The sequence below is a fragment of the Melospiza georgiana genome, chromosome 12 (genome assembly GCF_028018845.1).
Source record: "Melospiza georgiana isolate bMelGeo1 chromosome 12, bMelGeo1.pri, whole genome shotgun sequence".
In the NCBI taxonomy this organism is placed as follows: domain Eukaryota; kingdom Metazoa; phylum Chordata; class Aves; order Passeriformes; family Passerellidae; genus Melospiza; species Melospiza georgiana.
In genome coordinates, this window is record NC_080441.1 from 16,958,410 (window position 1) to 16,977,319 (window position 18,910).

An 18,910-nucleotide genomic window follows, 5' to 3' on the forward strand; every position below is an offset into this window, starting at 1 on the left:
CAGTGCTGGAATGGCTCCAGAGCCTGCTGGGGTGCTCACAAGGGGAAAAAATGGCATTTTCACTGTCATTTACCAAAGCAATCCATTTCGTGCAGCCTGCTCCATCTGAAGCTCTCCAGCTGCTCCTGCTGTGCATTAATCACTGACAGAAAGCCTGTGGATGGCTGGAGGAGCTGTTTGAGGCAGGCAAGGAGAAGGAGCTGCTGCACACAACTGGAAGGGTTTTGTTTGTGCAGCACGGCTCGACTGCAGCCAGGCTGCAATTTTTAATGTGCCTGTCATCTAAGGGCACAGAATTACAGAATGGTTTGCGTTGAGAGGCGTCTTCAAGACCATCTAGTTTCACCCCAAATCATCTCATTTCATGGGCAGGGACACCTTCCATTGTCCCAGGGTGCTCCAAGCCCTGTCCAGCCTGGCCTTAGGATCCAGGGGCTTCCACAGCTGCTCTGGGCAACCTGTGCCAGGGCCTGCCGACCCTCACAGGGAAAAATCTCTTCCTAATTGTCTTGGTTTGGAAAGACAGGAGTCTGCTAAGGAAAGCAGGAGCCTCCCCTGAAATGGAGAATGTAAACCCTCCCCACCTCTCCAAATTGCTATAAATTTTAAATTAAGGGGCTCTCAGGCAAAAATACAGGAGCAGGAATAACAGTTCTTTAATAGGGAAGGAAAAAAAATAAAAGGATAAAATAAACAAGGCAGTACACTAGAACAACACTGACAGAGTCAGAACCCAGCCTGACACCCTGTGGGTCAGGGTGTTGGCAGCAGTCCCATTGGAATTGTGGCTCAGCCCTCCTGCAGTGTCAGGGGTGGCTCTGCTGGAGCAGGGATCCTGTAGAGAAGGATGGATTCTTCCTCTGAAGATCCAGTGGGAGGAGAGGCAGCTGCTGTTCCTCTGGGGAATCCAGTGGAGAAGCCGTGCTGGTGTCTCAAAACCTCTGGATTATATCCAGGCAGGAATGCTTGGCTCCTCCCTCTGGGCTCCCATCTCCCAGTGGGATGCTGTAGTTCTTATCAGCCATGCAGGGACATTCAATAGCTGTTATCAGCAGATGCCCCCTCCCAAGGGAGGAGTGAATGTGGTCACTCAGAGAGAGATAAGGCAAATTGCCGACTTGACAAAGGTAATCTGCCATGCAGATGGTAATAGAAAACATCTTGCATTGCAGTCTTCAACACAAATATCCAATCTAACTCTGCTGTGTGGTTTGTTTGCAGCAGTTTGCCTCAGAGGGCAGTGGGTTGAGGGTGCTGGTGGGTGCCCAGCATGTCTGGGGGCTGCAGAGCAGCGTTGGAGGCAGCAGATTTTGGGTGCCAAAGGGAGCAGGGGAGCTCCTTCCTCCTCACTGGAAAACAAGACATCTTCATAAAGACAGAGATTTATTTATTTTACTCACAACTTGCACCAGCACTGAGAGCCAGGGCAGGGGGCTGGGAGCAGGGAATCATTTGGGAGCTGGAGGAGCCCAGGGAAAGCCTGGCAAGGTCAGGGTGGATGCCCTGCCAGGGCTCAGGGCACCCCTGCAAACCCTGCCCTTTGTCCAGGTGGCTGAAACTGCAGCTTGGCAAGACAAAACCTGCATCATCCCACCCCACCAGATCCATGGAAGGAGGCCAGAGGCTTTCTGGCTGAGTGGATGCACATTCCTGGCCCAGAAAATGTTTTGGGGGAATATGGGCTTTGAAAGTGGTTTTTATCCATGCTGGCAACAGGTTTTTTTAATAGGGTCACTACCCAGAATGGCTGTGAGGGTATTTCTATTGTAATGTATATTTTGAAAGTGTAATTTGCTGGAATTGTCACATTTATGAGAAAATCAATAACGTTTTGAAAAGTCTTTAATGTTTTATGTCACATGTGCTGCTTAAGTAAAATAATGGGCTTCATTCTCATTTAGCAAGAATGATACCTTCCTATTGAAAACCAATGTTTTAAGAAATTCATTTCCACATCAGATTTGAAGCTGGATATTTAATATATAGATATTAGGGGTTTTGATTAATGTCTTATTTCCCCTGTTCATAGAGCAGTGTTATTAATAATGACAAGCAAAATGGAAGTATTTTTCATGCAGGTTTTTAATGGAAAATTTTATTTGAAAGTTTATCTTGGAACAACAGGCATTTCATACAAGAAAAAAACCCACAACATATTGGTTAGTTTGCAGGCAGTTATCCTACCAAAAATCTCTTGCTCAGAGAGGTTTTGCTGAGCTAAGGGCTATTTCCTTCATCATTTCTCCAAGGAGGCAAGGGCATCTCAGCAAATTCTGCTGAATAGAGCGTTGACAAGAGATGCAGATTGACATTACAGCCCAGAAAACGTCTACAAGCAGCTGTCACAGCATGTTCTGATTATCAAATCTCACATTTTATTGTCACCAAGACCGAGATGAAATCTTTATGGCAACATTTCTGTATCAAATGGGAGGTTCCTATTCCCACACCTAATGAGCCCTGGAACCTGCCAATGGCCCCAGGCAGAACATGGCCCGAGCTGGATTTCAACAACACGGAATCTTGATAGAAATTTTGCTTTTTAGGTGGCAAGAAGGGCACATTTCTGTGAAAAGTGACTTTGCAGAGCTGGGGAGGGAGCTGGGAGTGCTGCTACGTGCTGCTGCTCTGGTGGTCAGAGGTGCATCAGGCACACACGGCTCTCTAATTGACTGCATAAATAACAATATAGACGATCTGGGAATGCCAACAGCCCAGCTGTGATTTGTGCCTCCCACAGAGCCCATCCCCTCCAACCCACCCTCCCCAGACTCCTCTTTCAAAGGTGGCGCAGTCCAAAACCCTCACTTGCCAAAAAAAAGTTTGAAACTGGCAGGAGCCTCTCTCAAATCCCTTCTCCACAGCTGAATTCCCAGATCCTCCTGCAAGTGCCTCATGTGCTGTGAACGTTTTATTGGCTCATTCCCTGGAGCAACCTACACAGGCTCCTGCCCATCCCTGCTGGCTCCTGCCCTGGGAAAATGAGCCTGGAAATTCAGGAGAACCCTCCCAGGCTCTCAGTCCAGCCTCAACAGCAGGGTCCTGTCCAGTTAAACAGAGGAAGGTGAACTTGCATGTGAGCAGAATGGGAAAATAACAGAAAATAGAAAGGAAATCCTATATATTTTTAATTTTTAAATTTTTTTCCTTTTAGTTTTTTGGGGGTTTTTGGTCTTTTGGGGGTTTTTTTGTTTGTTTGTTTGTTTGTTTGGGGGTTTTTTGTTTGTTTGTTTGTTTTGGTTTTTTTTCTTTGGTTTTTTGGTGTGTTTTGGTCTGGTTGGGTTTGGGTTTTTTGGGTTTTTTTGGTTTTTGGGGTTTTTTTTTGTTTTGTTTTGGGGGGTTTTTTGTTGTTGTTTTTTGGGGGGTTTTTTGTGGTTGGTTTTTTTGTTGGTTTGTTGGTTTTGGTTTTTTTTTTTTGGGTTTTGGGGGTTTTTTTGTGTGTTTTTTTTTTTTTGCTTAAAATACATTTTCAGGTGCTACTGGTTTCTCCCTCAGATTTTCTCTTGCTGGACCATCCTGGCTTGCTGGACATGCTGCTTGAGCAGCTTCTTCTCAGGGCTGATGCAAACCCAAACCCCCCCAGCCCATCCCTCCCTCCCTGGAGGGAGAATTCAGCAGCAGAATTGAATAAAATGAGGATTTTCAGCCACACCGAGGTGATTGCAGCCAGAAGGACCAGAGCAGAGATTTAATCAGGGCAATGTGCTTTTAATTTGGTTTTTTTTTTCCCCTCTTTGTAACAGGCCCACTGAACAGCTTGGGAAGACGAATAATTAATACATGAGGCCTGGGAGCAGCCTGGATAGCAACTGCAAAAATTTCATAGAAAGCCAGGTTTAATTGTGCCTGCCAGCTCCCTTGCAGCAAAGTGCTGCCACACCAAGTGCTGTGCAGGGAAAAAGGGACATTTGCTGAGCAGCTTTGATGTTCTGGCCTTGCTCAGGCTGCCCTGGAGGGCATTTCATGGAATCACAGGAGGGTTTGGGTTGGAAGGAGCCTTGAAGATCATCTCATTCCACCCCCTGCCATGGCAGGGACACCTTCCCCTGTTCCAGGATGCTCCAACCCCAATGTCCAACCTGGCCTTGGGCACTGCCAGGGATCCAGGGGCAGCCACAGCTGTGCCAGGGCCTCACCCTGTGCCAGGGCCTCACACCCTCCAGGGAGGGATTTCTCACTGATTTCTGATCTAATTGGTGGATTTTTCTCTGCTGGGGAGCCACAGAGAGCTCCAAGTTCTCTGCCTCAGTGTCTGAGATGAAAACTGGGATGAGCTGCTGGGGAAGCATCCATGGGGCCTGAACCCAGAGCAGCACAGAGCTTTAAAGCAAAGCACAAAGGAAACATGACAACATGACCCAAGGCCTTGCCACAGGCTCAGGGGACAAAGCTGATGCTGTTCTCTTCAGACTTTTTGAAAACTTAAACGTTGGGTTTTGTTGTGTTGTTTTTTTTTTTTCTCTGTAGACCAGAGCGATTTTTTTGTTGCTGCTGATGAAAATCTAGGAGGTTCTGAACTCCTTCAAACAAATACAAAATTCCCCTTCTCCCTTTTGGCAAGCCAAAGTTGCTGCATGCACTAAAATGAGATTCACCAACATCAGTCCTCTGATCTGTATTTTATGAAGAATAAACTCACCTTCAAAACTCTCCTGGCTCTAGGCAAACCTGTAGGAAGCAAACAAGTGAGAAATTTTTGCCTTCTGATGATTATACCACCATTGGCATGATATTTTATTAAAATTCTGACCTGCCATGGCTACAGATTGCCCTCCACCTGCCCCAACAGTCCCTTTCCAGACTGTGCTGTCAGAGCCCTTAGGGAGGAATTTCCCATTGCCCTGCCCACTCTGCATTTGCCCTGCAAATTCTGCAAGTCTCTGGAGCATTTAAATCATGAAAGAGAAGAGGGAGGCCAGGAGCTTGTTGTGCTGCACACAAAATATTGCTTTTCTTTGCACCATTTTCTTCACACGCCAGCAAAGGCAGTTTTGCTCCCCCTCCAACTCTCATGTTTCATAAACTCTCTGCAGCTCTGCTGGAACAGAAATCAGCTCCCAGAAGAGATTTGAAGAGTAAATGGTCCCAAATTTCCTGGCAGGAGCCTGTTACCAGCAGCAGAGCAGCTTTTGAGGCCAAAGTTGCAGCTTTAACTCAGGTGAAGCAGGGGCTGTGTGTGAGCACTGGCAGGAGGCACTGCAGGAGCTGCAATTCCCTCTGACCCCACAGGAGAAGCAGAAACTCCCCCCAAGTCTTTAATTAACACCTGGATAATGAGAAATCTCAGTGTGGAGACAGTGCAGGAGCCCAGGGCAGAGCTCACACTGGATCCTCCCAGCTGCAGCATCCCCAGCCCTGCCTGCTCCTCACACACCACAGGAATTGGCACCAAGGAATTCCAGCCAGGGCATCCCCAGGGCCCTGCTGGTGACTGGCTCAGCCTCCAAACCTCACACTGGGAGGGGAAGACCAGAGCAGAGAGCACCAACTGTGCTGGCAAGCTAGAGGCAGAGGCATCATCCAGAAGGGAAATAAAATTCAGTGCTTAGTGCGGGGACATGGTCACTATAGGACATGAAATAACACGACATGGACATGCTGCTCTTTCAAGGTGAAAAGAAGCTTTTTAATTTCTGACTCTAACATTTATAATTTTCCAAAAGTGGACAGTGACAGTGCCACCTCTCCAATGACACTGGACAAACCAACAGTCCATCAAATTTCATCTCATCCATAAAAGAATGCAAGACAATAAATTATTTACAGAAAGTGTGTGAGGAAGTTCGTTACAAGAATGTAAACATCAGAAGGCTTAGAAAATCTTAAAAAATCAGGGTGACAGACACAGTTCCAAATTTCTCTGAGCTGCCTGAGCTCAGTAACTGACTGTGACAAATGTTCCTGGGTGGGATCAGTTTTTCCCAACTTGGACCTCCTCACTCTGCACAGCTCCTGCAAGGTGCCTGTGCTCAGCTGGGGCTGGGCTCTTTCTGCAGCAGCACTGACACAACCAGAGCACACAGCCTCAAGCTGTGCCAAGGGAAATACAGAGTGGATATTAGGAAAAAGTTTTTTAAAGAAAGGGTGATAAAGTTCTGGACTCATTTGGTCCCATTCCCATCCTGGTCCTGTTCCCATTCCCAACCTCATCCACCCCTGGAGGTGGTGCAGTCCCCATCCCTGGGTGTGTTTAACAAGGCCTGGATGTAGCACTGGGTGCCAGGGTTTGGTTGAGGTTTTGGGGCTGGGTTGGACTCCGTGATCTTTAAGTTCTCTTCCAACCTGGTGGTTCTGTGAGTTCTGTGTGAGATGGGCATCAAAACCCACAGCAGGGCTGGCTATTTGAGGATTCTTCTCTGGAGAACTGGGAAATCACAACAGCAAATGAAGTCACAGCAGAGCCAAAAAAATTCAATTTTTGAGCAAGAAGTTGTTACCTGCAAAACCCAGGTGGGCCCTTCCCTCCCCAGCACTCCCAGTGCAATGTGCAGCCTCCTGCTGCAGCAGTGGTGTGATTCTGTGTTCAAAGAGATCTTTTCAAAGGAGGAAATGTCTGCTTTCCTCCCTCAGGAGAAAAGGGAGACACAGTGGTGTGGGTGACACAGTGGTGTGGGTGACACAGTGAGGCCTGGCAGGGACAGCAGCAGATGAGGACCATGGGCTGCCAGCTCCCCCTCTGGGCTCTCCCAGCCAAACTCCTGCTGACTCAGGAATTATTTTCCATTTCCTTCTGAACCTCCAGCAGTGTAAGCTGTGGGGATAAGGGCAGTGTGATCCTCAGACCCAGAGTCCAGGCAGGTTTCTCAGTTCCTAAATTCTCAGGAAGATTAGAAAGTCATTTCTGTTGTCATCTTTAGGTTCATTAGTAGCCTGTCAGATCAATTATCTCTGATCTTGCTGATGACACTTGGTTGGGCTCCAGCTCCAAGCAAACCACAGCACTGCTGGTGGCTGACTCTGTTATTCCCAGCCAGTTGTCAGCAGGAGGAGAAAAATCATTACAGATTTTGTCACTTTCCTTTGGTCCAGATTGGACAGACTATGATGGAAACTTTACTGTCTCATGAAAACAGAGCCATTGACTGCGAGTGGCATTTGCTGGCTTTGCCTCTCTGTGCTCCGAGTTGTTTCTGAGCAGCAAAGGTTGGAGTTGGAAGGGCTGTCTGATGGCAAACGTGATCACCCCTCACCTGGCTGGGGGGTTCCTAGGAGAGACTGGACTTAAACTACAATAAAAGAGACTTAGATGGGGAAGGAATTGTTCCCTGTGAGGGTGGGGAGGCCCTGGGATCTCAGGATTCTGCTACTCACAGTGACCCTGAGATGTGTTAGAAATTCTCTTTTCCCAGCCTGGCACTCAAAGGAGGAGTCAGAACTCTTCTATTCTCGTTCTCAAGGTTGTTTATTGTATCTTATCTATAAAATTCCTTCTCTGGCCTGCTGAGGTCTGTCCAGCAGATCAGACAGAGGCACTCTGACCACCCTTGGGGCAGTGTTATCTTCTTATACTAAAAACTGCATGTACATTATTTACCATAACTTCCCAGTAGCTATCACCTGTGTTAGACAGTGAGCTTCTACTCTAAACCAATCTGTGAGTGCCAACATCACAGCAGAAGATGGAGGCCAAGAAGAAGAAGGAGAAAGGCTGGACACGCCCAGATCCCTCCATCTTGCCCCCTGAAACCCCATTCTAAAAATCCTGAAAACCTATTTTTCACCCCATGACAAACTAATTATTATTCTTCTTAGACTTTCGTGGCTTGCAGATCCTCATATAAGGTTGGTAATTTGCTCCATGGGTCATAATCAAAGTCACAGGGGTCTTGGGCTCTGTGCCTGGGTCTCTGAGCCCCCTGGCAGGGGTTTGGGCAATCCAGGATAGCCAGAGGGATTTCCTGAATTCCAACACTGAGACAGCTGTGGCAGGAGCTGGGGCTGCCCCTGGATCCCTGGCAGTGCCCAGGGCCAGGCTGGACAGGGCTGGGAGCAGCCTGGGACAGTGGGAGGTGTCCCATGGCAGGAGGTGGCACTGGATGAGCTTTAGAGCCCCTGCCAACCCAAAGCATTCCATGGTTCTATGATTTAACCAATGTGTGGTTGCAGGGAGACAGAATGAGAGTCAGAAATGATCAGCCCCAAAGCCTTCTGCCTTTTAATTTATTTGTGCCCAATGAGTGGCTCGTTGTTACAATCCACTCCCATTTTAAAGAGCATTTTGGCAGGTTTCCACCCCCTAATACCATATAGATAATTCTCTCACAATGTACCATAGATAATGCAATTAGCCGAGAGTTTCCATAGACATGTTTTATATTATCTACTTAAAATAATCCTGTTTCTTTGCTGTAATCTAATCTAGCTGTGACTTGGTGTGCCCTAAACAAGATATATGGTTGAAGACAAGATAGAAATAATTAACAAGGGGAGGACAGGTGCTGTACCCTTGTTTTCCTATTGAGACACCATGGATTCAGAGTAGAGCCAATGCTACATCTGCCTTGGGTGGTACATTTGTGTGGCAGTGAATATTTTAAAGGCATTGCTGATCACAGAACCATAGAAATATGGTTTCTATCATATTTCAGAGATTGGAAAAGCCCTCTGTGGTCATTGAGTGCAGCCACTGCCAGCCTGTCGCAGACATCTTTTATGAAAAATCCTTTCCTTAGGATTTTTCCTCCTGAGAAGCTGAGAGGCCTCAGGAACAAAATGTAAACAATGATTATCTGCTGCTGTGGGATGCAACAGGTGCATCTGGGATTGGTCTCATAGAGTTGTTTGTAATTAATGGCCAATCACAGCCAGCTGGCTTAAACACAGAGCCTAAGCCACAAACCTTTGTTATCATTCTTTCTTTGCTATTCTTAGCCAGCCTTCTGGTGAAACCTTTTCCTCTATTCTTTTAGTGTAGTTTTAATGTAATATATATCATAAAATAATAAATCAGCCTTCTGAAACATGGAGTCAACATTCTCATCTCTTCCCTCATCCAAGAACCCTTGTGAACACCGTCACACCAGCCCAACATTAAACCATGTTCCTGAGCACCACATCTACACATTGAACACTTCCAGGTGATTCCAAAACCTCCCTGAGCACCTCTTCCAGTGCCTGACCACCCTCTCAGGTGAAGAAGTTTTTCTTCTCCAAGCTCAGAAAGATCAGAGCAGGCTGCTGTTAGAGTGTGACTGATCCCTTCAGCCAGTGCAGCAGCTCATGGCTTTGGGGAGAGGGCACTGGGATCTGTGCATCTTGTGAGAAACACTACTCACTTCCAAAATATTTTATAAGTTTATTAAGGCCTTATCAAAAATACAACAGAAGACTGAATAAAAAAATATTGTGGAGCTGGGAGCAGAGGATTTTTCACACCATGTGCTCATCCACACAATGGAGGTTTTGCCTTTTATCTCTTTAGCTCCCCCAAAGTTCTGTCCATTGACTCCTTTCCTGCCTAGTGGTGGAGATCACTGCCTTAAATCTTGATTGGAGCTCAGGTGCTGCCATAGTGACAATCTGACCCTCCCAAATGTCCCAAACCCAGGCCACCCCCTGATAACAACACAAGGGGGGTAAAACATAACTATAAATAGGAAGGAAGGGAGGGAGGGAGGGAGGGAGGAAGGAAGGAAGGAAGGAAGGAAGGAAGGAAGGAAGGAAGGAAGGAAGGAAGGAAGGAAGGAAGGAAGGAAGGGAAAATCCCTTGTTTACAGGTCAGAGCAGATTCTGCCTCCCATTTTCATGCACCCTGTGCACCCACAGCTCCTGTCCCCAAGGCAGAGACTCCGTTTTGTGCCCAGGGCACTGAGCTCTGTCAGTGAAAATCCTGGGAAGGGGCACTCATTCCTCCTGCCCTGAGCCACACAACCTACAAATGAGCTTTCCTTGTAGACATGTATATTTTATAGGCAAACATTCAGCCTGCACACTCCAAACATCATTTAGAGCTGTTGTTACAGCTGAAAAATCTGATGGATGCAGGAGGGCTCGCAGGTAATAATACAAACAGTGGTTTTGCCACAGTTTAGAGTCAGATTAGTCAATATAAATGGAGGGCCTGGTTGTGCTTGTAGCATCAGAGATGCATCATCTGCTCAAGCTTCTGAGGGCCCTGTTCAGCAGAGCACTGGTGTGGGAACCCAGGAAATTCCTCTGGCTGCCCTGGAGGGCTCGAGACCCTGGCACAGAGCCCCAGACCCCTGTGCCACTGATTTAGCCCTTGGAAAAAAACAATTACCAACCGTGTATGAAGAATTACAAGCCATGAAAATTTAAGTAGAATGATAGTGACTTTATCACGTGGTGAAAAATAGATTTTGGGGGTTTTAGTTTGGGGGTTCAGGGGGCAAGATGGAGGAATCTGGGCGTGTCCAGCCTTTCTCCTTCTTCTTCTTGGCCTCCATCTTCTGCTGTGATGGTGGCACTTTTGGAATGGTTTAGAGTAGAAGCTCACTGTCTAACATAGGTGGGTGTTGGAAAGTAACAGTAAATAATGTACATGTCTTTTTAGTATAAAAATATAACAACACCACCCTGGGGGCAGGCAGAGTGCCTCTGTCTGACCTGCTGAACAAACCTTGGCAGGGCAGGATAAAAAATTTTATAGATAAGATACAATAAACAACCTTGAGACCAAGAACTGAAGAGCTCTGACTCCTCCTTTGAGTGCCAGGCTGGGAAAAGAGAATTTCTAACACATCTCAGGGTCACTGTGAGCAGGTAAAGTCCCAAGGCACTGGAGCATGGGCTCAGCTGCAGGAACACCAATCCCATCCCTGCACCCTGTGGGATCCCTGGCTGTGCTTAGAGATAAAACAAAAACACCTCCAAGGTGGCTTCAGTACTCCATGAGCAGGGGTGAACTGGTTCTCTAAGCAGGTTTGAGTTTCAAGATGCTGTGTTTGTGTTTCTGCTTGTGTTTGTGTAGAAGAGGCTGAGGAACCAGCCCTGCTGTCACCTCAGTGTCTCCAAAAGCCACATTTGTTCCCCTCAGTCTGAGCAGGCTCACACCTGACTGTGATTTCCACCTGAATCCATTCACTGCTTTGGCTGCAGTGTCCCACTCCAAGGGCACACTTCATTCAACTCCCCTCCATTAGACAGCTGGTTTATCTAGCTCATGGAGATAAAAGAATATATACCATAAAAATAATTCCAGATTTAAACTTCTGCATTTATAACATTTCCCATCTCCCTCTCTTTTTTCCTTTCTTTTTTTCATTTTTTTCCTTTTGTTTTATTTTCTTTAAAATTACTCCACCACCACTGAACTGCAGTGTCTCTAATGCATGTGTGGACGAGGATGCAGGAAATCCAAAGCACCTTATTAACACACAGTCATTTCCAGAGCAATAAAAGCAGGCAGGTATTATGGCAGATGCTGTAAAGAAGCAGAAAAATCTAATAACTTGGAAAGGAAGAGAAAAGCATACTCCGGAAAGATTTTTCTGAGTTGAAAAAGTGTTAGGAAAATTAATCCACAAACACCAGAGGTTTATGTGCAAAAAGGAGACAGAGTCCTTTTTATTTTATTTGAATAAAGGGAGAGGCCATGGGGCATTCCCCTGGGACCTCTCCAATTTTTGGAGGATGCAGCCTCCTTTTTATCCCAATTTCCAGCCACATTTCCCTTCTCTCTTTCCCCATTTCTGAGGTAATTGAGAGGTTCAGACTTCCCAAAACACCTGATACCAGAGATTCCCCCCTAATATACAACCCTCCCTTTTCATTTTTAATTCTTATGGAATTTAGGGAGTTTTCTTCTCCATTGTTTCTTTCGTCTTTCAATGTCTAATTTCATTTACCAGCAAACCTAAAGTTTATTTGTAAAAGCAAATATCTTTTTCCATTCATCATTCAGTGGGATCCTTCCCATTGTTTCTTTTACCTCCCAGTGCTGGTTTTGTCTACCAGCAGACCCACAGCTTGTTTGGAAAGACAAATCCACCGTTCCTCTCAGAAGGATGATGTAAAACCCAGTGGGCAGCAGCACCTGGAGGTGAATGGGCACATGGAGAGGCTGTGGGGAAACACTGAGAGATCCCTGTGTGAAAAACGCCAATCACTTGATTTTAAAATTTAAAAAGTTTAATAGTAATAAAATGGTTATAAAAATAGTAATACAATTAGAGTAATAATAATTTGGACATTTTGAATTAGGACACTATGACGATAGAGACAAAGAGTTACAGACATTCCGGGTACCTCTTTCTGGGCAGCACAAGCCCGAAAAAGAACACACATTAACAGAGGATTAACCCTTAAAAACAACAGCCTGTTGCATATTCATACACCTCATACATGATGCATAAATTCCATTCAAACACGGGATTCTGTCTGGTCATCCTCTGCTTCTTCCTCTGAATCCTGACAGTGCCTTCAAGGCGGGAAGAAGTTCATTTCTTCTGATAAGGGAGCAATAAATTCTCTTTTTCTCTGAAAGATTCAGGTGTCCTGTGGCTGCTATCTCACTGCAAGTCCTTTCTTTAAAAAAAAATCTTACATAGCATCGTTTCTATTTTAACATTTTTTTATAACCTAAAACTATATTTACCACACTACTCAAGAGAATTAACACAGCATAACTTTCTAACACAACACATATAATATTCATTCTAATATTTGCAAAAAGCCAATCATAAAATACGCATTTTTCACCCCTGGCACGGCTCAGTCACCGCTTAATTCCTGGGGAAGGGTGGCTGGGAGAGGGTCCCGGCAGCAGGGCTGTCCCGAAGGCAGGCGCTGATGGCAGGATTTATCACTGCCAGCACGCCTCATTACCCATTGCTCGTTAGTGTTTAATGGAGCCAGAGAGCCTCCGAGCTGCCTTGGCCCCCGGGCGCTGGGATGGCACTTTAAGGGTTAATTTAATGAGCCCGGCAGTGTGACAGGGCTGCTTGGCCTGCTCGTCGGGAAATCGGAGCTGGGCCAGCCCTGGGTGGGATGTGCTGAGCCCCAGAGTGGGGACAGAACCACAGGTGGGATGACCAGAACCCAGGTGGGATGAGCAGAACTTGAGAGAAATGACAACCCCAAGTGGGATGCCCAGAACAGTGAGGACAGAACTCAGGTGGGATGTGCAGAGCCTCAGGGTGATGGCAGCCCCAGGCTGGACATGAAGGACTCTGAAGCAAAGGCAGCTCCATGTGGGATGTGCTGAGCCCCAGAGTGGTGGCAGAGCCCCAGATGGGATGAACAGAACCTCAGGTAGGATGTGCAGAATCCCGGGTGGGATGTGCAGAACCTCAGGTAGGAGCTGTAGCAGCCCCAGGAGGGCTGTGCAGAGCCCCAAAGAAATGACAGCCTCAAGTAGGATGCCCAGAACATGTGATGGCAGAACCCAGGTGGGATGAGCAGAACCGCAGAGCAATGTCCAGAATCCAGTTGGGATGTCCAGAACCCAGGTGGGATGTGAAGTGGGGCAATGCAGAGCCCCAGGGCAATGGCAGCCCCAGGTGAGATATGAAGAACTCTGAAGCAAAGGCAGCTCCAGGTGGGATGTGCAGAATCCCCCAGAAATTACAGAATCTCAGGGCAGGATGGGATGTCAGAGCTCTAGAATGATGGTAGAACCCAGATGGCATGAGCAGAACCCAGGCAGCATGTGCAGAACCTAAGGTGGGATGTGCAGAACCCAGATGGGATGTGCAGAACCCAGGTGGGATGAGCAGAGCCCCAGAGTGGTGACAGAACCCCAGGTGGGATGTGCAGAACCTCTGGTTGGATGTGCAGAACCCCAGATGGGATGTGCAGAACCTCAGGTGGGAGCTGTGGTAGCCCTGGGTGCGGTGTGCAGAGCCCCAAAGAAATGACAACCCCAAGTGGGATGCCCAGAACATGTGATGGCAGAACCTCAGGTGGGATGAGCTCAGCCCAGCTGGGATGTGCAAAACCTCCGGTATGGATGTGCAGAACCCAAGTGGGAGGTGCAGAACCCAGGTGGGATGTGAAGTGGGACAATGCAGAGCCCCAGGGCAATGGCAGCCCCAGGTGAGATATGAAGAACTCTGAAGCAAAGGCAGCTCCAGGTGGGATGTGCAGAATCCCCCAGAAATGACAGAATCCCAGCCCGGGATGGGATCCCAGAGCTCCAGAGTGATGGCAGAACCCAGGTGGGATGAGCAGAACTTCAGAGAAATGACAACCCCAAGTGAGATGCCCAGAACAGTGATGACAGAACCAGGTGGGATGTGCAGAACCTCAGGTAGGACATGTAGAACCTCAGATGTGATGAGCAGAACTCAGGTGGGACATGCAGAGCCTCAGTGTGATGGCAGCCACAGGCGGGGCATGAAGAACTCTGAAGCAAAGGCATCTCCATGTGGGATGTGCTGAGCCCCAGAGTGGTGACAGAGCCCCAAATGGGCTCAGATGGGATAAGCAGAGCCCAGGTGGGATAAGCAGAACCTCAGAGAAATGACAACCCCAGGTGGGATGCCCAGAACATGTGATGGCTAAACCCAGGTGGGATGAGCTCAGCCCAGCTGGGATGTGCAAAACCTCAGGTTTGGATGTGCAGAACCCAAGTGGGATGTACAAAACTCCAGATGGGATGTGCAGAACCCAAGTGGGAGGTGCAGAACCCAGGTGGGATGTGAGGTGGGACAATGCAGAGCCCCAGGGCAATGGCAGCCCCAGGTGAGATATGAAGAACTCTGAAGCAAAGGCAGCTCCAGGTGGGATGTGCAGAATTCCCCAGAAATTACAGAATCTCAGGGCAGGATGGGATGCCCAGAGCTCCAGATTGATGGCAGAACCCAGGTGATGCAGAATCTCGGGTAGGACATGCAGAACCTCAGGTTGGATGAGCAGAACCTCAGAGAAATGACAACCCCAAGTGGGATACCGAGAACATGTGATGGCAGAACCTCAGGTGGGATGAGCAGAATCCAGTTGAGATGTGCAGAACCCCACTGTGATGTCTCGTGGCACAAAGGAAACAAAATCTGCCCCAAAAAGAGGGAGCAGGAGGCAGACACAGCACCCAGAGCCCCAAGGGACCAGCACAGGGCTCATCCTGCAGATCCCTTTGCCCCAGCACGTGGGATTGGAGGATTTGTGGCTTCTGCAAGTTCTCTCTGCTCAGAGCAGGTTTATAGGAGTGTGTATAAACATGAACACTCTCTGATGAGCAAATAAAGGAAATATCTCTGTGAAAAAGGAGAGGAATGTACAAATGGTTGAGCAAGCAATGAGCAGTTTGAAAAAGTAAAGGCATCAGCCAAAAACTCCTGCTGCATGATGGTGTTTCAGATGCTGGTTGTCACACACAGCAACCCAGCCAGGTAATTTGCTGCCTTTAGAACTGAAACAACTTCATTTTTCTTGCTTGAAATGTTATCTTGGTGCCAACTGGTCTTGTAGTGCCTCTGTTGTGCACTGCCTCCCATCAACCACGCTGCTCTGCTGTGGGGAAATGTCAGCTTGAGAGATCCCACAATCTATTACTGCCCCAATTCATCCAAATTCTTCCAGCTACTTCAGTTATGGGATCAAAAAGGGCATAGAGAGCCTCAAATTTAGTATCCAAGTCACATAGCACATGTTAAAGAGCTTGGAGAGTTAAGCTTCAGCTACTCTGCTTTAATTTTTTAAATGCCAAAGCTCCCCAGAAAGCATCTTTCAGAGGAGGATACCTACTTAAATCCTAAACACTCTGATAAAAATGTTATTTAAAACATTAGGATATGTGAAAAAGAGGCACTTGAAAGTGAATAAGACATTCAGCAAAGTAATTGTGCACACACATAAAACACTCACCCCCTGCACACTCTGCTGGTTTTGCATTCTAAGCTTCAAATGATGGCCCATGAATTAATGCTGCATATAATGTGAAGGTTGTGGAATGAAATACAGCACAGTAGCAAAAAAAGCCCCAAACTCTATAAAAAACCTCTGCCTGCTGTCCTGAGCTGTCCAAACACACATTCCTGTTCCACCCATGAATTGTAGTGCCTGGTATACCGTCCATCAGGGATTTAATTTCATTATTTCATCAAGGGAAGATCATAAAACCTGATTTTACAGCTACTGTAGAGAGGCTGAAAAGTGCCCAGAGAGGAGATGGAGCACACTGTTATTCCTGATTGACTCGAGCACTCAGATTGATTTCACCATGAGGGGAATGGTTAATAATGTCTCCTCAGCCAGTAAATAACCAGAGTGATTTAGAGGCTGTGCTGCGGTACAGGGGGTCACCCCAGATCAAGAGCATCCCCTGACAGCCCTGGGGAGCCTGGGGAGTTCATGTCCCCCTGCAAGGGGGAGATTTTCATTTTTAGCACATTTAGCATTAAATGTCACTGTATTCCTGCCCCATCTTTACACTCAGCCTCTTTCAGAGGCCACCTTGTGTATAAAATTAACTTCTATTGATGCCTCAGGTTTTAGCTTTTCTATTTTTCAGATTCTGTGCTGCTGCAGTGTGAGGGTCTGGGCTTCATATGAGGGGATGGTGAGCTCTGTGCACAGAGCAGGGAGACAAAACAATTCCTGCTCCAGCTGGTACCAAGGATAAATGATCCAAATCTCAGCCCAAGAGCACAAACAGCATGGGCTGGAGAGAGAAAAACAAGAAGGATGGGACTGAATGGGCTAAAGCTGGAATGGGACAATGAACTCCAATATGGAAATGGAGCAGAATTTATAAAAGAGAGAGACCCCATGACTTGTTGTCCATTTTGTGACCATTTTAGTTCATCTTGCGTGCAGCTTTGGATCCCCAAAGCAAAGTTTCTTCTCTGGCTTTGGTGACTAGCAGCCCAAGCTGCCTCTGCTCTGAAGAGACCAAAGCTGAAACCAAGCTGTCAAACCATTAAAGCAGCTCAGGCTTTCCAGCCCATCCAGCCCTGTCCCTCCCAGCCCTGCTGTGCATTCTCCTGGTGGAGGAAATGTATTTTTCCAGAAATGAACAGTATTTAGGCACTAATATCTGGCACAGCCCTTCCCTTAGCAGCAGCACTACACAAGAAGAGGGATCTGAGGAGAGCTATCAAACCACCAGGTCAGGAGGGAAGCAGAAGAGCTCAGGTACACAAAAGCAGCCCAGGGCATGGCTTGCACTGCTGCTAAGATTAAACTGTTCAGGGAAGAGCAGCAAAAGCTTTTCTTGTCTTTTTTGTTGTTTTCCCCGAGTACAATTTTTATCAGTTTGGCAGGAGAAATGTCTGCAAGGCATCTCTCACCAGTTTCTGTCTTTCACTGGTAAACATGTATGAAATGACAGATTTTCCTGTGGAAACCTCAATCCTATGGCCACTTGACAAGTTGTAGAAGATGAGGCCAAGGGCTTGTAACAAGTGATAAGCTCATCACCTTGCTTGTGCTGGGATAGCAGGAAATACCCACCTGGCTCTAAGAATTTCTGAGATAGATGTGCTGATGTCTGCAAAGCCCTCAGAGATCCAGCAGCAGTGCCTGTGTGTGTTTGGAGCTGGGCCCTGTTCCCCCTGAGGACAGCAGCAAAGCTGGGGCCCAAAGGTGCTTATTCAAGATTCCCAAGTGTCTGACCTTCCTATTTCAGCACTGTTTAACATTGCACTCACACACACACACATATATAAGATTTAATCATTTTCCTGGTACTCATGCAGCTGCACTATTCTGGGAATCACTTTATTGCAGCATTCAGGGGCAAATTAGTCTTGCCAATAATTGCTGAGTGATAAGTGTGTTGTGTTTTCTCCTCCTGGATGTTTCCATCTCTCCCTCCCCTGTATTTAAGACCAGAGCAGCATTTCTCACTTGCTGCTCCTCTGCACTGAGGAGCAGAGCTGTGACTCTTGTCTGGCACTGCCATGGACACCCAGGCTGTCTTCCCCAATAGGTTTTTGCCAGGTTAAAGGATTCCATGATTTGGGATTTGGTTGCTCTGAGATGAGCCTGGTGCCACCCAGGACATTGCTCTGGCTGTCCTGGAGGACTCCAGACCCTGTCAGGGGGCTCAGAGACCTTGGCACTGAGTCAAAAACACCTGTGCCTTTGATTTAAGCCCATGAAAACAATTACCAACTTTGTGTGAGGATTTACAAGCCACAAGAGTTTGAGTAGAATGATAGTTAATTTGTCACAGGGTGAAAAAGTAGAATTTTGGGCATTTAGAATGGGGGTTCAAGAGACAAGAGGGAGGAATCTGGGCATATCCTCCTCCTCCTCCTCCTCCTGTGTCCCTCTCCCCTGGGGGACACAGCCAGGATGGCACTGTCCCTTCCCACCTTCCTCTCACACCCAAAATCCTCCCAGCCAACCAGGTTAACATTCCCCAGCTTCTCCCTCAGTGCCTGAATAATTAATATATTCATTAATATCATTAATTAAACAAAATACAAGTTTTAGGTGTTTGGTTTCCTTCCTGGGGGAAGGCTGTTGTTCTGTGTCATGGCTTTTCCCCCCCAGCTCTTTGTCAGTGCCTCCCTGCACATCCCTGAGGGATTGCTCAGGTGCTTCATTAAGAGTTTAATTACCTTGAATTGAAATCTAGCCTCCTTTTCTATTTTTAATAGAAAATTAAAAATTAAGGTTCGACTTAGAAAAACACCAAAAAACCCCAATTTTCGTTTCCTGCTTGAAATTGGAGGGGGATTGACTGAAACAAGCTGCTGAAAGGGGGCTCAAAATGAGGGATAACTCACCTGGATGTCACTTCATGACACATCCATCAGCCCCAGCCCTGCTCCAGCATGAGCACTGGGGCTGCAGGACCAGCGTCACCTCTCCCCATCACTCCTAACAGCCAAACAACTTCCAAAAAGGACCTCAGTGCTTCCTGGAGCAGAGCTGGAGCTGTATTTCTGTGTCATCTTCTCCGGTAATTGTCACTTGTTTGGGCCTGTGGCGGCTTGGCAGCCAGGATGGGGAGGCAATAATGTAGCAGGTTATTAATTTATGCTGCTTTATAAACTCTCCA